This window comes from Ascaphus truei, chromosome 20, assembly GCF_040206685.1.
Source record: "Ascaphus truei isolate aAscTru1 chromosome 20, aAscTru1.hap1, whole genome shotgun sequence".
Taxonomy (NCBI): domain Eukaryota; kingdom Metazoa; phylum Chordata; class Amphibia; order Anura; family Ascaphidae; genus Ascaphus; species Ascaphus truei.
Window position 1 is genome coordinate 11,109,355 of NC_134502.1, and position 20,612 is coordinate 11,129,966.

The 20,612-nt window shown below is 44.9% G+C and overlaps 4 non-coding genes across 4 annotated transcripts; all 4 read right to left on the reverse strand.

Annotated features, from left to right (window-relative positions):
• Window positions 1-13,771: 13,771 nt before the first annotated feature.
• TRNAM-CAU (transfer RNA methionine (anticodon CAU)) lies at window positions 13,772-13,844 on the reverse strand. Its single transcript has one exon. It is a non-coding gene; the product is annotated as a tRNA-Met (tRNA).
• A 3,038-nt stretch (window positions 13,845-16,882) lies between these two features.
• On the reverse strand, window positions 16,883-16,955 carry TRNAM-CAU (transfer RNA methionine (anticodon CAU)). Its single transcript has one exon. It is a non-coding gene; the product is annotated as a tRNA-Met (tRNA).
• Window positions 16,956-18,693: 1,738 nt separating this feature from the next.
• Window positions 18,694-18,765, reverse strand: TRNAG-UCC (transfer RNA glycine (anticodon UCC)). The gene has a single exon. It is a non-coding gene; the product is annotated as a tRNA-Gly (tRNA).
• A 1,227-nt stretch (window positions 18,766-19,992) lies between these two features.
• Window positions 19,993-20,065, reverse strand: TRNAM-CAU (transfer RNA methionine (anticodon CAU)). The gene has a single exon. It is a non-coding gene; the product is annotated as a tRNA-Met (tRNA).
• Between the last annotated feature and the right edge of the window lie 547 nt (window positions 20,066-20,612).

A 20,612-nucleotide genomic window follows, 5' to 3' on the forward strand; every position in this document is an offset into this window, starting at 1 on the left:
CTGGACATCGGTGTTCAAAGCAGCCAGAGGAAGTCCGGAGGTGCGAACAGCATTTGGTCAGCGGGGAAATGTGGGGTACTAGGTCCGGAGATCAATGGCCGTCCTTCGGAAGCCACTTGTTCTGCCAGAATTTCCCGCTGACGTGGCTTTTGTAGCCGGCTCGGCTCCGATTGGCTGCTCGGGGAAGGTTCCACGCGCTGATTGGCTGTCCTCTCTGCTTCTATTTTATGAATGATGCGGAGAATACTATAAGAAGCCGCGAGCCAATCAGATTGTGTGTTCCCCATGAGTCTGAGCTGAAAGATGTATGTATGTCTTTATTTGTGCTTCAGCACAAGTGGCTCAATCAGTTCCTGCTTCAGCACAGGTGGCTCAATAGATCCCTGCTTCAGCAAAGGTGGCTGAATAGATCCTTGCTTCAGCACAGATGAATCAATTGGTCCCTGCTTCAGCACAGGTTGCTCAACTAGTCCCTGCTTCAGCATAGGTGGCTCAATCGGTTACTGCTTTAGCATGGGTGGCTAAATTGGTTCCAGCTTCAGTGCAGTCCTTGCTTCAGCACAGGTGGCTGAATCCATCCCTGCTTCGGCACAGGTTGCTCAATCATTCCCTGCTTCAGCACAGGTGGCTTAATCAGTCCCTGCTTCAGCACAGATGACTCAATTGGTCCCTGATTCAGCACAGGTTGTTTGACTAGTCCCTGCTTCAGCACAGGTGGTTCAATCGGTTACTGCTTCAGCACAGGTGACTCAATCCATCCCTGCTTCAGCACAGGTTGCTTAATCAGTCCCTGCATCAGCACAGGTGGCTCAATGGGTCCCTGCTTAAGCACAGGTGGCTGAATCAGTACCTGCTTCAGCACCTGAGTCTCAATTGGTCCCTGCTTCAGCACAGGAGTCTCAATCTGTCCCAGCTTCAGCACAGTCCCTGCTTCAGCACAGGTGGCTCAATCAGTCCCAGCTTCAGTACAGGTGGCTCGATTACTGCTTCAGCACAGGTGGCGCAATCAGTCCCTTCTTCTGCACAAGTGGCTCTATCAATCTCTGCTTCAACACAGATGACTCAATTGGTCCCTGCTTCAGCACAGGTTGCTCAACTAGTCCCAGCTTCAACACAGGTGGCTCAGTTACTGCTTCAGCACAGGTGGCGCAATCAGTCCCTTCTTCAGCACAGGTTGCTCAATCGGCCCTGCTTCAGCACAGGTGGCTCAATTGGTCCCAGCTTCAGTACAGTCTTTGCTTCAGCACAGGTGGCTCAATCAGTCCCAGCTTCAGCACAGGTGGCTCAGTTTATGCTTCAGCACAGGTGGCTCAATCCATCCCTGCTTCAGCACAGGTTGCTGAAGCAGTCCCTGCTTCAGCACAGATTACTCAATCAGTCCCTGCATCAGCACAGATGGCTCAATCAGAGGCTAAGTCACCTGCACTGAAGCAGGGATATCCTGAGAATCTGACCTGTTGGGGGGCCAGGCTAACTAAAAATGAGATCATTTTGGAATTGGTTTGCTGGTTGGTTCTTGTAGTAAAGATGAGTATGGAGTATGGCACACAGGCGGGGCATGAGTAAAAGTAGCAGAATTCACGGCCCTAACATGAGCATGCCAATTGGCAGCAGTATGTATGTATATTTGTATGTATATATATACGTATGTATTTATTTATATAGCGCCATTAATGTACATAGCGCTTCACAGCAGTAATAGTTACAATCATTTAAATAATAAGATATAAATAACACAAGGGGAAGAAGTGCTCAGACATAAAAGTAACATTTATGAAAGGGAGTCCATGCTCCGAAGAGCTTACAATCTAATTGGTTGTTGGAAGAACGTACAGAGACAGTAGGAAGGTGTTCTGGTAAGTAATACAAAGCAATCGGCTTCGATTTCAAGCCTGAAAAGCATTCCCACCAGAAACTAAGTCTCGACTTTTGCACCCACGTTCTCAGAAACGAACATGGCGGACACGGCTGGGATTTTATGCCGATTTGAGTTCCAGGAGAGTTGGGCTGACTCACGGTCAGGAGGGACCAAGTTCTCAGAAGAGAACATAGCGGTGGCGTGTGGAATTTTATGCCGATTTGGGTTCCAGGAGATTCCGGGCTAAGTCTCGGTCAGGGTAAAACTCTCCCATAGAGTTGGAGGATTTGGTAACCGTGGTCACAGCACTCCACACAACCAACGCTTGGAAAATTCAAAAAACTTTATTAAGCTCCACAGTGAGCATACATAGCACCACTCTGACGCGTTTCGTCTATAGAAAGAGTTTTTCAAAGAGAACATAGCGGTGGCGTGTGGAATTTTATGCCGATTTGGGTTCCAGGAGATTCCGGGCTAAGTCTCGGTCAGGGTAAAACTCTCCCATTGAGTTCCCTGCACCTAGGAGAGTCTAGTTTTCAACCCCAGCCCCAAAGAAAGTGTGTCTTTTCGTCTGTATTTTGTGTATCATTGTGTGTAAGATAATTTATGCCGAATAAATTACAATTTATTTCTGTACCTTGTTTTGCTCAATGAATGATCCCGGTAAAAAGGTGAAAATAATCTGGTCTCCCGTGACAATTACGTAGAAATATTCTCTCTGTTGCCAGGTTATAAGGATGCTAAGGGGAGGTCGGATAGGTCAAAGGACAAAGATAAGGATGTGGACAGGGACACTATTCCAAAAACATTTTGGAATTGGCTAGAGGCGTATGCCACTTTGGCCATGATAATCATGGAGAAAGAGCCATGGAAGTGCCCGGCACTAATTCCCTATATGGACCCTGTGACAGGGCAAATAAAAGCCACCAGCTATATGCCTGGCAGACATATGTTTAGTCTGCAGTGCAGCAGTGACGAGGTTAACTTCAGCTGGGAACCTCAGGACAAATAGTTGGATCCCAGCTGCCTAATCAAGGTGTGTTAAAAACCTCAGGCTGAAGACACATGCTGCCTAGCTGGTCAGGAGAGAGGAGTGGAATACTGAACTAGATTACTGCTATAAGGTCTGTCTTTTTGTATACTGTCTGAAGCAGGGAAATACCCTGAAACTCTGGAGAGAGAACAGCTTGATTTGGGGTCTGTTTTACAAACCACATGTGTTATGAACTGCTGTGTTTATCATGCTGAAGAGAAGTTCTTTTGTTTGCCATGCTGAAGACAAGGAATTTTGTTTTGTCTGCTGAAGAAAAGCTAGTTTTGTTTTGTGTGCTGTATATCTTTTAAGGCTAAATAAATAAGCCTTGTCAAGAAACCCGCATGTGTAGTTGCATGTGCCCTGCAACATATGGTGTTAGCTGTGGGATTTTCAAAAGGCTCCTGCAGTTAAAGGGCCACACACACACACAAGGATGAGAAAAATGGAAGAATTTTTTTAAGAGTTTCTGTGCGAGCAGACCAGACAGCAGGGACAGTTAATGCAGGAGCAGACCAAACAGCAGGGACTGTTAATGCAGGAGCAGGCCCAACTACAAGCAGAGAGAGATGAAAGACTCTTGCAGCAGCAAACCCAGCTCCTTGCCCAGCAGCATGCAACACAGGAGGAGCGGATGGCCAAGCTGCTGAACCAATTCAAGGGGTCTGCCAGTCCAGAGCTTGCAAACAAACGCCCAATACTCCTGAGGAAAATGGCTCTGAACAAGGATCCAGAGGCTTTTTTACTGACATTTGAAAGGGTTGCCGAAGCTCAGATCGCTGGGCAACTGCTTTGGCCCCGCTCCTCATAGGAGAAGCCCAGGCCTCATATCAGGGCCTCCCGGCAGATCAGGCAATGGACTACCGACAAGTGAAAGCCGCCATACTGGATCACTTAGGTCTGACCCCAGACACCTACCGGCAGCAGTTCCAGAACATGAAGTACACCGCTAAGATGAGACCCCGGGTCCTCGCTCAGCGGTTATTGGACTTGTGTACACGCTGGATACAACCTGAGGAGTGCACTAAGTAGGAAATTCTTGAGCAGGTGGTTTTGGAACAATTCCTACAAATAATACCCCCTCCGCACGCTCGTGGGTAAAACTCCATGCGGCTGAAACCCTAGCATTGGCGGTCCGACTCGTGGAGAACGTCCTTTGGGCTGAGGAACAGGCGAGTGTCCTGAACTCGACGGATCCGACTCCACCGGCACCTGCGGACACCCAAAGAGGGAGCTCGGACCAACGGGGAACCTACGGCCCGTCCACGCGCAACCGCCAAGTCCAACAGAAGGAGCAGTCATTCCAGCAATTGTGGAGTCAAAATTCTGCTCCCCGTCGAGACCCTCATCTCATTCCTGATGTCGGCTTGTCACAAAATGAGAGGAACTTCTGAGGACGTTGCCCACAAGACCCACCAGATGTCTGGTCTCCAGTATCCGGTCCAGCGGAGCACTATCCATGGCCCCCTCCTGCGAGGGAACCCTCTCCATGTTCCGCCTGCGGAGAACAAGGCCACCGGTACGTGGACTGTCCACAGATGGATTGTTCCTTCAGCAGGACCGTCACCTCGCCTTCACTCGAGAAAATTACAAGCCCTGGCAACTTCCAGCCCAGGTTGGGGAAAAAAACATCCAGGCCTTTGTAGATTCGGGCTCTGGGAAAACTCTGGTCTTCCAGGAACTGTTACCGCCTAACGTGTGTTCTTTTGACTCTCCATGGAGTGTAGAATGTATACACGGCGATATAAAGCGGTATCCGACGGCCAAATTCTGGCTACAGGTAAAAGGCCAGGAGGCCTACCTCGAAGTAGGAGTGGCTCATTGGCCCCCTGCCCCCGTTGTGCTCGGCCAGGACTGGCCTTTCTTTTCAGACCTAATGGCTCCAATCTTTAACGAGGAGCCTTATTCTATGGCTCAGGAGAACTGTGGCAAACTGTTTCCCTTCTTGGCAGACCTTTTTCCCAGTAGACACCGGGTTCAAAAGACTCGGAAGCAAAAACGCTCTGACAAACAGGACTGGTTGCAGAAATTTGGGTCTCAAGGTGACCATTCTAATAGCCAGAAGTCACAAGTGATGACTGGGGATGGCCAGAGGGAGGGGGATATGGGCCCTGGATATTTACCAGACCTATATCTCCCTGATTTTTGCCAAAGGCAATAGGAAGACCCAGTCCTTGCTAGACAGTATGACAAGGTGGTAAAAATTGATGAGCAAATTTTGAATGCACAGGGGGTGGTAGTATTCCCCCATTTTGAGCTATCAAATGATATCCTGTATAGGGTGAATAGACAGACACAAGCAGGGGAGGTCACCAGACAGATATTGATTCCCAGGGCGTTTGTTAAATCTGTGTTCACTCTAGCCCATACTGTCCCTTGGGGTGGTCACCTGGGCAGGGATAAAACATTGGACCGTATTTCATCCCGATTCAATTGGCCAGGGATGCATAGTGATATTGCTAAGTTATGTGCGGCATGTCCAGGGTGCCAGCTAACTAGTCCAAAGAGACAAAAACCAGCCCCTTTGGTTCCTCTACCCTTGGTGTCAGTTCCCTTTGAGAGGATTGGGGTAGACTTGGTAGGACCTCTAGAACCTTTTGCGAAAGGACACAGGTGTATTCTTGATTATGCAACAAGATATCCTTAGGCGTTCCCCCTGAGAACAGCAACGGCGAAGCAAGTAGCCAACAAGTTGTTGGAACTGTTCTCACGGGTTGGACATCCCCAGGTTATGTTGACAGACCAAGGTACAAATTTTATGGCTAAACTGATGCAGGATGTCTTAAAGTTACTAGAGGTCGTCTGTTGGACATCGGTTTACCATCCACAGACTGATGGATTGGTGGAAAGATTTAACCAAACTCTAAAAGGGATGCTGAGGAAATTTGTAGACTCAGAAAAGAGAGCCTGTGATGAACGTCTCCCATTTCTGCTGTTTACAGTGCGGGAAGTTCCCCAGGCCTCCACGGGATTCTCTCCATTTGAACTGCTCTATGGCCGCTAACCCCGGGGTATCCTAGACCTCCTAAAGGAGTCCTGGGAGGAACAGTGTCCCCCTTCTAAGAATACCCTGCAATATGTACTAGACCTTAGGAAGCGCCTATATGTGGTCGGCTATTTTCCTAGGGAGAATCTTAGATCAGCCCAGGACAGTCAGGAGAGACATTACAATCAGAATGCTCGCATGAGAGTGTTTCACCCGGGAGACCAGGTGATGTTATTATTACCCAGTTGCGAGAGTAAACTCCTGGCCAAATGGCTGGGCCCATTCGAAGTACTCCGCCGTACGGGTGATGTGGATTATGAGATCGCTCAACCGGGGTCCAGGAAGGGTAAACAAATTTACCATGTGAACTTGCTAAAACCCTGGAAGATGCAGCGGTCTCTATTCATCCACCCGGTGGAGGAGGAAACGGACTTGGGTCCTCAGCCTTTACGGGAGAACATCGTGAGTGATGATAAAATCCCAATGGGTAAACAGTTGTCCTCTGAACAAAAAGGGGATTTGTTAGCAATAATTACACAATTCCATGATGTTTTTTCTGATTTACCAGGGCAAACTAACTTAATTTCACATACGATCGAGATAGCACCTGGTGTAAAAGTACGTTCCCGTCCTTATAGGTTGCCTGAAAGTCGTAGAGCTCTGGTATAGAAGGAGGTACAAGAAATGTTACACTTAGGAGTGATTGAGGAATCATGCAGTGAGTGGTGTAGTCCACTAGTTATGGTCCCTAAACCCGATGGGAAGGTAAGATTTTGTGTGGACCTTCGAAAGGTCAATGCGGTATCCAAGTTTGACGCATATCCGATGCCAAGGGTGGAAGAATTAATTGAAGCCCTTGGTAACGCGGAATATATATCCACGCTGGACTTGACAAAAGGATACTGGCAAATACCCTTAGAGGAAAAGTCCAAGTGCAAAACAGCCTTTGCCACTCCCATGGGTTTATACCAGTTTGTGACAATGCCATTTGGACTGCATGGAGCCCCAGCCACATTTCAGAGACTCATGGATAAGGTGCTGAGACCCCATAGGACTTATGCCGCAGCCTACCTAGATGACATTGTCATTTATAGTAAACACTGGCGGGCCCATCTAAATACGCTGACAGCAGTCTTCAAATCTCTAAGAGAGGCAGGGCTCACAGCCAACCCTAAGAAATGTGCCTTGGGTAAGGCGGAAACCAAATACTTAGGGTATGCAGTGGGAGGTGGAAAAGTAAGGCCACTAGCCGACAAGGTAGTTGCCCTGAAAAAAGTTCTGACCCCCCAAACAAAAACGCAGGTATGCTTTCTGCTGGGTTTAGCAGAGTACTACCGGCAGTTCATCCCCAACTATTCAGAAGTGGCAGCCCCTTTAACGGACCTCACAAAAAAGTGTGCCCCTACATAAGTGGTATGGTCAAGGGAGTGTCAGAGAGCCTTTGAGGACATAAAATGGTGTCTATTAGAGGGTCCCGTCCTTAGAAGCCCAGACTTCAACAGCCCTTTTGTAGTGCAAACAGATGCATCAGAGATAGGGCTAGGGGCAGTGTTGTCACAACAGTTTGAGGGAGTTGAACACCGTGTCCTTTTCCTGAGTAGGAAATTGTTCCCGAGGGAAAAAAAACTACTCAGTGATTGAGAAGGAGTGCCTCGCAGTAAAGTGGGCAATCGAGGCTTTGAGACATTACCTGGCAGGAGTCCATTTTACTTTGGTGACGGACCATGCTCCACTGAAGTGGTTAAATAGTATGAAGGATTCCATTGTTAGATTGACTAGGTGGTATATGGCCCTCCAACCCTTCTCCTTTGAGAGTCAGCACAGGCCGGGAAAAGAAAACGCAAATACTGACTTCTTTTCTAGAGAAGGGGTGGATGGTCGGGCTTCAGCCATGCGTAGCCCCAGCCACACACTAACAGGGGAGGAATTTGACAGGGTAAATAAAAGCCACCAGCTATATGCCTGGCAGACATATGTTTAGTCTGCAGTGCAGCAGTGACAAGGTTAACTTCAACTAGGAACCTCAGGACAATTAGTTGGATCCCAGCTGCCTAATCAAGGTGTGTTAAAAAACCCAGGCAAAGACACATGCTGCCTAGCTGGTCAGGAGAGAGGAATGGAATACTGAACTAGATTACTGCTATAAGGTCTGTCTTTTTGTATACTGTCTGAAGCAGGGAAATAGGAAACTGGAAGGAAAACGGCGCTACTGCGCATGTCCGGAAAAAAGCTCCCAGAGTAATCTTCACACAACTTTATTGAACACACACAGGGCTACACCAGCATCTCCCCCTCTACGCGTTTCACCCTCTGTGAAAGGGTGAAACGCGTAGAGGGGGAGATGCTGGTGTAGCCCTGTGTGTGTTCAATAAAGTTGTGTGAAGATTACTCTGGGAGCTTTTTTCCGGACATGCGCAGTAGCGCCGTTTTCCTTCCAGTTTCCTGATACCTATTGACGGCGGCACGCAGGAGCTAACGAGGAGAGTGGGCCCCAAACCGGAGGAAAGCAGGTGAAGTATCATACCCCTCTCCCTGCACCGGTTATATCTGTGGCCTGGCATTACTCCCTCGCATGGCTCCAGTGTCTGAAGCATCCAGACCTGGTCAATTGCACTGATGCGCATGACAGACCTATTGTTACTTGAAGCAGGGAAATAACCTGAAACTCTGGAGAGAGAACAGCTTGATTTGAGGTCTGTTTTGCAAACCACATGTGTTATGAACTGTTGTGTTTATCATGCTGAAGAGAAGTTCTTTTATTTGCCATGCTGAAGACAAGGAATTTTGTTTTGTCTGCTGAAGAAAAGCTATTTTTGTTTTGTGTGCTGTATATCTTTTAAGGCTAAATAAATAAGCCTTGTCAAGAAACCCGCGTGTGTAGTTGCATGTACCCTGCAACAGACCCCATTCGGGGGCTCACCAGATTTGTTGGGGGAGTGGGAGGGATTGTGGGTGCGTTACGGTGAGGCTTTTCAGTAACACGCATCAGTAAACAAGAAGGAAGATCAGGTGAGATTATAAGGATATGGATCTGTGGCTGCCCATAATGATGCCTCGGAGGCCGGGTCCATTTGGGTCAGCGGCCGGCGGTTTGCAAAGCTCATGGCCTTCGGAGGGAGGGGGGAGGGGCGCCGGCTTTATAATGACAGCGCATGCAGGTTCAACAAGACCTGTAAGTTTTGCCACAAGCGTTCAACGTGTGGCAGAGACCACGCGGCTAGCAAGAGTTTCCGTAAGCAGTGTGGCAGGTACACATTAGAGCACGGCGGCGGTAAAGATGCTGGCATTCATTACATGGGGGGGGGTTGTGTTGGGGAGTAGGGAGTAGATTTTGGCGTGTTTAGGAGATTTAAATTCATGATTTGTTTCAGCACACGGGGGTTATTCGGGGACACGTCCTCTCCGATGTGTAACAGGCTGTGGCTGGGGCCCAGGTGTTCTGTGATCTTTCCACATTGGGGGGATGCCACGGGAGACCAGTACTTTTAACACCTTTACCTTCCGGATCAATTTCACTAGGCAGGACAAGATAGTGGAATAAAATTAGGTTTATTCTGGTAAAACTATCAGGCATAAAAAATAGCACAAAACAGGGAAAACATACCAAAGTCTTTAGCCTCACTAGGTGCACGGCGCCTGCTTCGGGAAGACTTACCCTGTCTGCTCCACAACCAGGAACACCACGGTACTATCTACGGGATTGATACCTGGCTTACCCTGCTGGCCGGATCTTCATTCGATTGTAGAACTTGGCCACGAGTCCCTAGAACTTGTCCTCAGCTAAGCTAGGCTTCCCTGGCACCTCAATACCTAGTGCTGTGCTATTCCGAGCAAAGCACTTTTGAAATCCCTCCAGCGCTTCACCGGACCAAGTCTAGGAATAGTCTGGTTCTCTGATTGGGCAGTCCCCTTACATAGACCTCGGTGTCCTATGTTTAACATGGAAGAGGGACTGGCGACCAATCAGAGAACAGATTGTAACTGCAACAGCCAATCATAAGCTGGAGGTTTGGTTTGCTGCACACGGCAGAGGAGGGGGCGTGCTGAGGGGTTCAGGTAGACAGCGAGCAGGAAATTCAAACTAGCCAATAGGAACCGTGTCTATGAGCAATGGCTTCCATTTGCCAGCCACATACCTCCCAGCTGAGAGAACAAAGAGTCTTCCCCAAGGGGAGCTTTGTCTCTGGACCTGGTTCTCCGCCCTTCCACGCTCACCAGATGCCCCTGCACTTTCGACTCCCATCCTCCCCTTTGATCCACTATCTCTGTGCAGGCATCCCGGCTAATCGAATTACCGGGATGGCCTTCATAGTGATTGTCAATGTTCCAAATTGACAAACGGGGTTCAGTTGATAATAAGTAGTTTATTTTAATACATAGTCTAGTATGATCATATTCATTCAAAAGTCCACAAGACTCTCTGCCAGGGAGTGTCCAGGCAGCCTCTTTATACATTTTTTTGTTCCTTTGTCTAAAACTGTTACTAGACAGATTATACTAACCCCTCCTTAATTCTTAAACCAATCATCTTGCAGCTCATTAAACTTGGTTAAAAATGGCCTCAAACAGCCATAAATAGGTTCCAGATTCCAACTCTCACTAGGAATATGGGCGTTACTTTAATCTCAATCTCTTGGAGTCTCACCCACGCCATATCCATTCGCAGTTGTTTTTCCCTCTCCTGGCAAGCATTTATTTGTTGTTGGGTCACATCAGGAGAGTATTATTATACAAGAGAGATTTCTGTTTATTCTTCCTATATATCTTCTTAGTGGGGCATGGAGAGAATAACATTAACGGTTAGATTGGTGATCAATCCTTTAATGCAAAGGATAAGAAGGATTATGACAACAACCACACATACACATATAATCATCACCACACAAGTTTCGCTTCTAGTAATTTAAACCATGTGCCAAATCCCAAATTCCTGCTATAGAATACTTTTCAAAAAGTCTTCCAATTTAAATACTATTCTTTTTATACCTAGTATATCATGTATAATATTAGCCGTATTGTCAGATATATAAATACCACATTTTCTCCACCACTACACAAAATATTTCTACTCTTATAGTTATGTAACCCCTTTCTCCTCCCCCCCCCCTAGACTCAACTGATGTATCTAGGGTGCTTGAGGGCGGATTACATGGTTGTGAGTGGTGGTGCATACCTGTGAGGAACAGGAGGGCCTGAGCTTCCCGCGATGTTATGGGGGAGACAGGACTCGGCTTCTGAGGTATTGGCCTCCATGGTATCTTAGTGGTGCAGCGCCTCCATCTCCTATAATTCCCAGGGATGTGGGAAGAGACCCTTATAGAAGAACCCCCTTGGTCCCGGGGTGAATGCTCCAGAATCACACGGCACAGTGGTGAAAAGTAACAGAGCCTTTATTGTACTCCTGTAGCAGGCACGAAATAGCAGCACACAGGCAGATGTGCAGGTACACGGTACACCTCCTCCTCCTCCTCCTCTCCCGCCAGATCGCTCTCCGCAGGATGGTCTGAGGGGTATATTTCTCCCTGCCTCCACCCGCAACCGAGGGCACCACGGGTGGGGCTAGCTCTTCCCTCACCCCCTAATCAGGGCGAGAGGCATCGGTCCACCACTAGCTCGCTAGTCCCTAACTCCACAGGAACCTAGCTACACACTCTATAGTCTTGTCTGACTATCCAGCCAGACACTCCAACACTCCTCCGCTCCAAAACTAGACTCTCTTAGGACTAACCCAGACTGACCTCCTCACCGGCAGGGACAGCCACCTAAGTTTGGTCAGCCCCGCCCCTATGACATCAACAAGACACCCCCCCTCTGCACGGGGTCGCTGTTTACAGGGGGCTACATTCTCCCAATGGTCCCCACTTGGACCTCGCTTTGGCAGTACCATCCTGCAGTGAAAAACCTGGGGAACAAACACAGGTTATACACATCTTAATCAAACATTTATGAGGTAGTATTTGTCACACAACTGAAACCCAGTTACTCCTAACATGGCGAACCTAATAATAATGCTTTGGGTCCGGCTTCCTTATCTTCCTGCCGTTGTGATCAGTGACCGTTACAGCAAACGACTGAACTGACCCATGTTCTGGTCGATAATTCACACCATGCATGTAGATACATCTCACTATGCTCCATATGCGTACTAGCTCGCTGATCTTATCCTCATTATGATAACCGGCCTTACCGAACTTGATCCGTAAGTACTCTTGGACTGCTTCCCTAAGCCAATTGTCCCGGTTCTCTTCAATCTCTCGTATGATAGGCTCAGGCACATAAGGGTACTCATAACTGTGTGACTTTCTGTATCTGGCCACTATGGCTCTGTCAGCCCTACTCAACTTGGTAAGCGTTCTGTGACCCACCCTGCTTGGCAGTACCCAAAACTATGGCTCTTCTGGAGCTACTTCGTCGTACAAAATACTAGGGCCTTGGGGTACAATAAGCTTCTGCTCTATTTCCCTGTACCTATGGTCTAACTCATCCTCCACCTCTTGTTGAGTGAAAGAACCAGCCACCCACCAATGATCAACAACAATATTTTTGATTAATAGGAACCGCGTACGGTCCATCCCTTCGTGGTAACCAGTGAATAGGGGTGCCCACCACTTGTCGCGGTGTTCGTATTCTGTGACACGCTTCGTGTGTTCTCCCTCTGACTCTACCTGAGACGATACACCGGACATACCCGCATCAGTAGACCGCGAGCAATCTCTCCTCCCCTTAGCATTTATGTACACTGTCGGATTCAATTTGTGCACCAGTGGTCTGGAAGGCCCAGTGTCTGCTGGAGTATGCGAGCCGCGAGCTCTCCCTCTAGCTGTAGGACAAAATGGTACAGGGTTAGGCACAGGTATTCTACTTGACTATGGTATCTCCCCATCAGATCCCACATCACTTAGTTCCAAATCCCACAAGTCCTTAGAGTATTTGGGGAATTTACACAACTTATCCCTGGTAGGTCCCAGTGGCACCTCTTGTGACGGAGCAGGGGCAGTGGCCGGGGCAGTGGAACTAGGGGCTGGGGTTGGGGAAACGTCAAGATCAGTGTCCAGCAAACGGGTAATCCCGCGACCAAGGGACCCTCTCCTTGACTCGTTCTCCGCAGACTCCTTGTTTCTCTCGATGAGCCGCGGCTCCGTAGGTTAGCCAGGGCAAGGGCCGCTTCGATACTCTGGGTTGAAAACATCATTCACGGCCTTCTCTTTCCAGTGGAACCGGATGCGATGTCATCAGGGGTGCCCGCCGAGTCACCATCCGCCCCGTGGTCACGCACCGGACGTGCGTCGAGGACCGGCATGGGCGTTGGCAGAGCATCCGCGGTACTGCCGAACAAGTAGGCCTCAAGCCTCTCCTTCTCGTCTTCCGTGGTTATGGTCTCCTCCTGGCGGGAATAAGGGGGTGATGGACACTCCTTACCGCTCCGCTGGCTTTTGATGAGATCGGGCTCCTCGAGGGTCTTATCGATCGCCCCCTCCTCAGCACTGGGAGTCACCACGGTTGTGGGACTGATCCGGGTCACCACGGTTGTGGGACTGATCCGGGCCTCAGGCCGCACCAGCGCCCGCTGACGGACGGGATCCATGCTCGGCTGCTCCTCTTTAACCCGCGACCAACGCTTCTTGATCTTTAGTCCCCATACTGTGTTTTTAAAAGACAAAGGAGGCATCCCGTGGGGTCGTCGCATTTTTTTGTTGTTTGTTGGATGGCATGAGCGTACTGTAATTGGTCAATGAGTTTTTAATAATATTTACAAATATTTATAAAAAACAATAGTTACATAAAAGTGATACAACAATATTCATACAAAATACAAAATATTTACTACCGTACAGTAAATGCAAATGTGAACAAAAAGGAAATACATTTGTATTAAAAAGTAAATGAAAAGTAATGCCCCATGTGAGGATCGAACTCACGACCTTCAGATTATGAGACTGACGCGCTACCTACTGCGCTAATGAGGCATATACTTTTAGTTATGAAAAAGAAATGAACAAATTGCCAGAATCAATATTACATTAAAAAAGCTGTTTTTACGCACACTGTAACTATGTCCTATATCTGCACGCAAACATGATTTGCTAAATAATGGTTTAGTATTTAAAAATAATAACACCTGCGTTGGCCAGGAACCCGAACCCAGGTCAACTGCTTGGAAGGCAGCTATGCTCACAATTATACCACCAATTAGCTTTCTTTTCCTCGTTTTGAAATATTTGAGCATTCACTGGTATTTTATTGGTAGTAAAGCAGTAAGAAAGATTGCACAATTGAAATTATAATGAAATATCATAAGAAACTATGGCCTCCTAAGCCAGGGATTGTGGGTTCCAGTCCCATCTGGGTTTTTTTCCCCAATAGTAATAGAAATAACATTTTTAAATAAATTGGTTCTGTACTATGAGAACAAACTTGTAGCATACATTTTTTTTTAAATGTTTGAAAGACATTTTTAATGTTTCTATTGTACTGTAGGAAGCGTTTCCAAAGAGACAGCCCCCTTCTCCTTCTGATAGGCTCTGACTCTTGAGCCCCGCCCTCTCCCTAGCAGTTCACCAATTGTATCTACTGTAGTAACTGCTCAGTCAATCACAATGCAGAAATACATTTGTTTTTTTTAAACAGCAGCTTGAACTGCAGCTTTAAACGTAATGGATTAAACCCGACCTTTCTCATTTTGCAGTTGCCAAATCTGGGATCCTACACCAATACCCTCTTCTATCTTCGGGAGGAGGGACAATGTGAAAAAAGCAATGGTCGTTAGTTAAGGTTTGCCTTACCGAACGCTTCCACCCATGAACGTCAGGTGAACATTTGTAAAAATCATAGTTCGAAATTAAATATTCATATATTTCTGATAAAATCGCCAGCTTATCTGTTGCAGCATTAATTGCAGAACATATTAAAAATGCATAACTACAGTCAGGTTTCTTATACGTTTATGGTGTACACATGGTGTCTAGTTCAGTCAGCAATTGTGCAGGGATAAGAAGGTAGAAAAAAGCCCACAACATTGTGTTTTAGAGGTTTTTATTATGCAACGCCTAAGTTTGATAACGTCTTCAGCGTCTTTAAGGACCAAGATCGATTCACAATGGACCACTGTGGTTCTGTAGACTTGGCTTTTATTTGTTTTTTAAACACCTGCAAATTGACGCAGTAGCACAGTACTGTACACATTAGTATTCATTCATTTCTGCCACCTGGCAGATACGCGAAGAATTGCACCCAAAGAAATCAGAATCCAGGTAATTCAAGGAAATCAACCGCGGTAAACAAAGGTGTGACTGGTGTGATTGGTGGCAATATTCATACAAAATACCAAATATTTTCTACCATAAATGCAAATGTGAACAAAAAATAAATATATTTGACCATCCCATCTGGTGTCGTGCATGCACCACTTATTAGCCTTTTAATGTTTTCTTCGTCCACTTCTTTTCTGGATGTTAATTAATTGTACAAAAAAATAGTTGAAGTCCAAAAAGATTTATGTTACACTTCATAACTCTGGAGTTTTGATGCTTACAAAATTAGCCTTTATATAGGTATGTCGTCCTTGCCAAAAAGTTAAAATGATTCCGAGTTGAGTCACTAGGATGTCATCAAAAAGAGATAAAACTAGCACAAACCACATACATATATCAGCACGCAAATATGATTTCATAATAATGTTTTAGTATTTAAAAATAGCAACACCTGCGTTGGCCGGGAATCAAACCCGGGTCAACTGCTTGGAAGGCAGCTATGCTCACCACTATACCACCAACGCTGTATAAAGATAGCATAAATGGCAGTTATAAAAAAGAATTAAGACTGGAAAAATTAGGTGCATGTGTGCATGTTTGCATGTGGAGAGCAAAGACGCCACCAGTGAAATGGTGTCTGTCTAAGTATTAGAAAAAGGAAGTTATGAGTGCATTTATATATTGAGGCAAGATTTTCAGGAAGAGAGCGGAGCCTCTGTAAGCTCCGTACCCCCCATAAATAATCAAGGGCCCCAAGTTTGTGCACCCCTGCCTTAATAAACCATTTTTATAGGAATAATAGTATATAAAAAACAACACATTTCCAAAGCTCTAGTGCTGTATTAAATTATTCTTCTCTCTAAATAAGAGAAATCTAATGGGGAATCAGAATCTGATCAAAGTAAAAACGCTCGTTCTCTGCCACATGACTTGAAACACTAAATGATCTAGTACTCCTCTTTGGTACGGATATAGTGCAGACGTGTGATCACATTCCGTGGCTTTGCTAGGTCAAGATTTTTAGGTCTAGGAAGCCTGTGAGCTCTGTCCATCATGAGTTTATCTACCAATGTTTCTGGTAGAAGGGACGTGAAAATCCAGGTAAGATATGTGTCTAATTTGGCATTGTCCACTTCTTCCGGCACTCCTCTGATCTGCAGATTGTTGTGTCTTGACCGGTTCTCTGTGTTCTCCAGTTTCTCAAAGATTATTTTAACTTGGGATTTTAGCTCATGGACTTCCTGGGCCTGGGTTTCTTGAGCATGAGCGGTTGTAGCTACCTTCTCTTCCAAGTCCGCAATATGGTCTCCTATAGACGCTATTTTGTGTTTGAGACTGCGGTGGATGCTGTGTATCTCAGAGTGAAAAGAGCTCTTGATATCCTGAACAAATACCAGCATTTCTTTATGAGTGAGTGGGGTGTCTACTTCCTCCTTGGAGTCTGGTTCTGGGTCTGCGTCTTCACCCGCGACCAACGCTTCTTGATCTTTAGTCCCCATACTGTGTTTTTAAAAGACAAAGGAGGCATCCCGTGGGGTCGTTGCATTTTTTTGTTGTTTGTTCGATGGCATGAGCGTACTGTAATTGGTCAATGAGTTTTTATTAATATTTACAAATATTTATAAAAAAACAATAGTTACATAAAAGTGATACAACAATATTCATACAAAATACAAAATATTTACTACCGTAGAGTAAATGCAAATGTGAACAAAAAGGAAATACATTTGTATTAAAAAGTAAATGAAAAGTAATGCCCCATGTGAGGATCGAACTCACGACCTTCAGATTATGAGACTGACGCGCTACCTACTGCGCTAATGAGGCATATACTATTAGTTATGAAAAAGAAATGAACAAATTGCCAGAATCAATATTACATTAAAAAAGCTGTTTTTACGCACACTGTAACTATGTCCTATATCTGCACGCAAACATGATTTGCTAAATAATGGTTTAGTATTTAAAAATAATAACACCTGCGTTGGCCAGGAACCCGAACCCAGGTCAACTGCTTGGAAGGCAGCTATGCTCACAATTATACCACCAATTAGCTTTCTTTTCCTCGTTTTGAAATATTTGAGCATTCACTGGTATTTTATTGGTAGTAAAGCAGTAAGAATGATTGCACAATTGAAATTATAATGAAATATCATAAGAAACTATGGCCTCTTAAGCCAGGGATTGTGGGTTCGAGTCCCATCTGGTTTTTTTTCCCCAATAGTAATAGAAATAACATTTTTAAATAAATTAGTTCTGTACTATGAGAACAAACTTGTAGCAAACATTTTTTTTTTAAATGTTTGAAAGACATTTTTAATGTTTCTATTGTACTGTAGGAAGCGTTTCCAAAGAGACAGCCCCCTTCTCCTTCTGATAGGCTCTGGCTCTTGAGCCCCGCCCTCTCCCTAGCAGTTCACCAATTGTATCTACTGTAGTAACTGCTCAGTCAATCACAATGCAGGAATACATTTGTTTTTTTTTAAACAGCAGCTTGAACTGCAGCTTTAAACGTAATGGATTAAACCCGACCTTTCTCATTTTGCAGTTGCCAAATCTGGGATCATACACCAATACCCTCTTCTATCTTCGGGAGGAGGGACAATGCGAAAAAAGCAATGGTCGTTAGTTAAGGTTTGCCTTACCGAATGCTTCCACCTATGAACGTCAGGTGAACATTTGTAAAAATCATAGTTCGAAATGAAATATTCATATATTTCTGATAAATTCGCCAGCTTATCTGTTGCAGCATTAATTGCAGAACATATTAAAAATGCATAACTACAGTCAGGTTTCTTATACGTTTACGGTGTACACATGGTGTCTAGTTCAGTCAGCAATTGTGCAGGGATAAGAATGTAGAAAAAAGCCCACAACATTGTGTTTTAGAGGTTTTTATTATGCAACGCCTAAGTTTGATAACGTCTTCAGCGTCTTTAAGGATCAAGATCGATTCACAATGGACCACTGTGGTTCTGTAGACTTGGCTTTTATTTGTTTTTTAAACACCTGCAAATTGACGCAGTTGCACAGTACTGTACACATTAGTATTCATTCATTTCTGCCACCTGGCAGATACGCGAAGAATTGCACCCAAAGAAATCAGAATCCAGGTAATTCAAGGAAATCAACCGCGGTAAACAAAGGTGTGACTGGTGTGATTGGTGGCAATATTCATACAAAATACCAAATATTTACTACCATAAATGCAAATGTGAACAAAAAATAAATATATTTGACCATCCCATCTGGTGTCGCGCATGCACCACTTATTAGCCTTTTAATGTTTTCTTCGTCCCCTTCTTTTCTGGATGTTAATTAATTGTAGAAAAAAATAGTTGAAGTCCAAAAAGATTTATGTTACACTTCATAACTCTGGAGTTTTGATGCTTACAAAATTAGCCTTTATATAGGTATGTCGTCCTTGCCAAAAAGTTAAAATGATTCCGAGTTGAGTCACTAGGAAGTCATCAAAAAGAGATAAAACTAGCACAAACCACATACATATATCAGCACGCAAATATGATTTCATAATAATGTTTTAGTATTTAAAAATAGCAACACCTGCGTTGGCCGGGAATCGAACCCGGGTCAACTGCTTGGAAGGCAGCTATGCTCACCACTATACCACCAACGCTGTATAAAGATAGCAGAAATGGCAGTTATAAAAAAGAATTAAGACTGGAAAATTAGGTGCATGTGTGCATGTTTGCATGTGGAGAGCAAAGACGCCACCAGTGAAATGGCGTCTGTCTAAGTATTAGAAAAAGGAAGTTATGAGTGCATTTATATATTGAGGCAAGATTTTCAGGAAGAGAGCGGAGCCTCTGTAAGCTCCGTACCCCCCATAAATAATCAAGGGCCCCAAGTTTGTGCACCCCTGCCTTAATAAACCATTTTTATAGGAATAATAGTATATAAAAAACAACACATTTCCAAAGCTCTAGTGCTGTATTAAATTATTCTTCTCTCTAAATAAGAGAAATCTAATGGGGAATCAGAATCTGATCAAAGTAAAAACGCTCGTTCTCTGCCACATGACTTGAAACACTAAATGATCTAGTACTCCTCTTTGGTACGGATATAGTGCAGACGTGTGATCACATTCCGTGGCTTTGCTAGGTCAAGATTTTTAGGTCTAGGAAGCCTGTGAGCTCTGTCCATCATGAGTTTATCTACCATGTTTCTGGTAGAAGGGACGTGAAAATCCAGGTAAGATATGTGTCTAATTTGGCATTGTCCACTTCTTCTGGCACTCCTCTGATCTGCAGATTGTTGTGTCTTGACCGGTTCTCTGTGTTCTCCAGTTTCTCAAAGATTATTTTAACTTGGGGTTTTAGCTCATGGACTTCCTGGGCCTGGGTTTCTTGAGCATGAGCGTTTGTAGCTACCTTCTCTTCCAAGTCCGCAATATGGTCTCCTATAGACGCTATTTTGTCTTTGAGACTGCGGTGGATGCTGTGTATCTCAGAGTGAAAAGAGCTCTTGATATCCTGAACAAATACCAGCATTTCTTTATGAGTGATTGGGGTGTCTACTTCCTCCTTGGAGTCTGGTTCTGGGTCTGCGTCTTCACCTGCGACCAACGCTTCTTGATCTTTAGTCCCCATACTGTGTTTTTAAAAGACAAAGGAGGCATCCCGTGGGGTCGTTGCATTTTTTTGTTGTTTGTTGGATGGCATGAGCGTACTGTAATTGGTCAATGAGGTTTTATTAATATTTACAAATATTTATAAAAAACAATAGTTACATAAAAGTGATACAACAATATTCATACAAAATACAAAATATTTACTACCGTACAGTAAATGCAAATGTGAACAAAAAGGAAATACATTTGTATTAAAAAGTAAATGAAGAGTAATGCCCCATGTGAGGATCGAACTCACGACATTCAGATTATGAGACTGACGCGCTACCTACTGCGCTAATGAGGCATATACTATTAGTTATGAAAAAGAAATGAACAAATTGCCAGAATCAATATTACATTAATAAAGCTGTTTTTACGCACACTGTAACTATGTCCTATATCTGCACGCAAACATGATTTGCTAAATAATGGTTTAGTATTTAAAAATAATAACACCTGCGTTGGCCAGGAACCCGAACCCATGTCAACTGCTTGGAAGGCAGCTATGCTCACAATTATACCACCAATTACCTTTCTTTTCCTCGTTTTGAAATATTTGAGCATTCACTGGTATTTTATTGGTAGTAAAGCAGTAAGAATGATTGCACAATTGAAATTATAATGAAATATCATAAGAAACTATGGCCTCTTAAGCCAGGGATTGTGGGTTCGAGTCCCATCTGGTTTTTTTTCCCCAATAGTAATAGAAATAACATTTTTAAATAAATTAGTTCTGTACTATGAGAACAAACTTGTAGCATACATTTTTTTTTTAAATGTTTGAAAGACATTTTTAATGTTTCTATTGTACTGTAGGAAGCGTTTCCAAAGAGACAGCCCCCTTCTCCTTC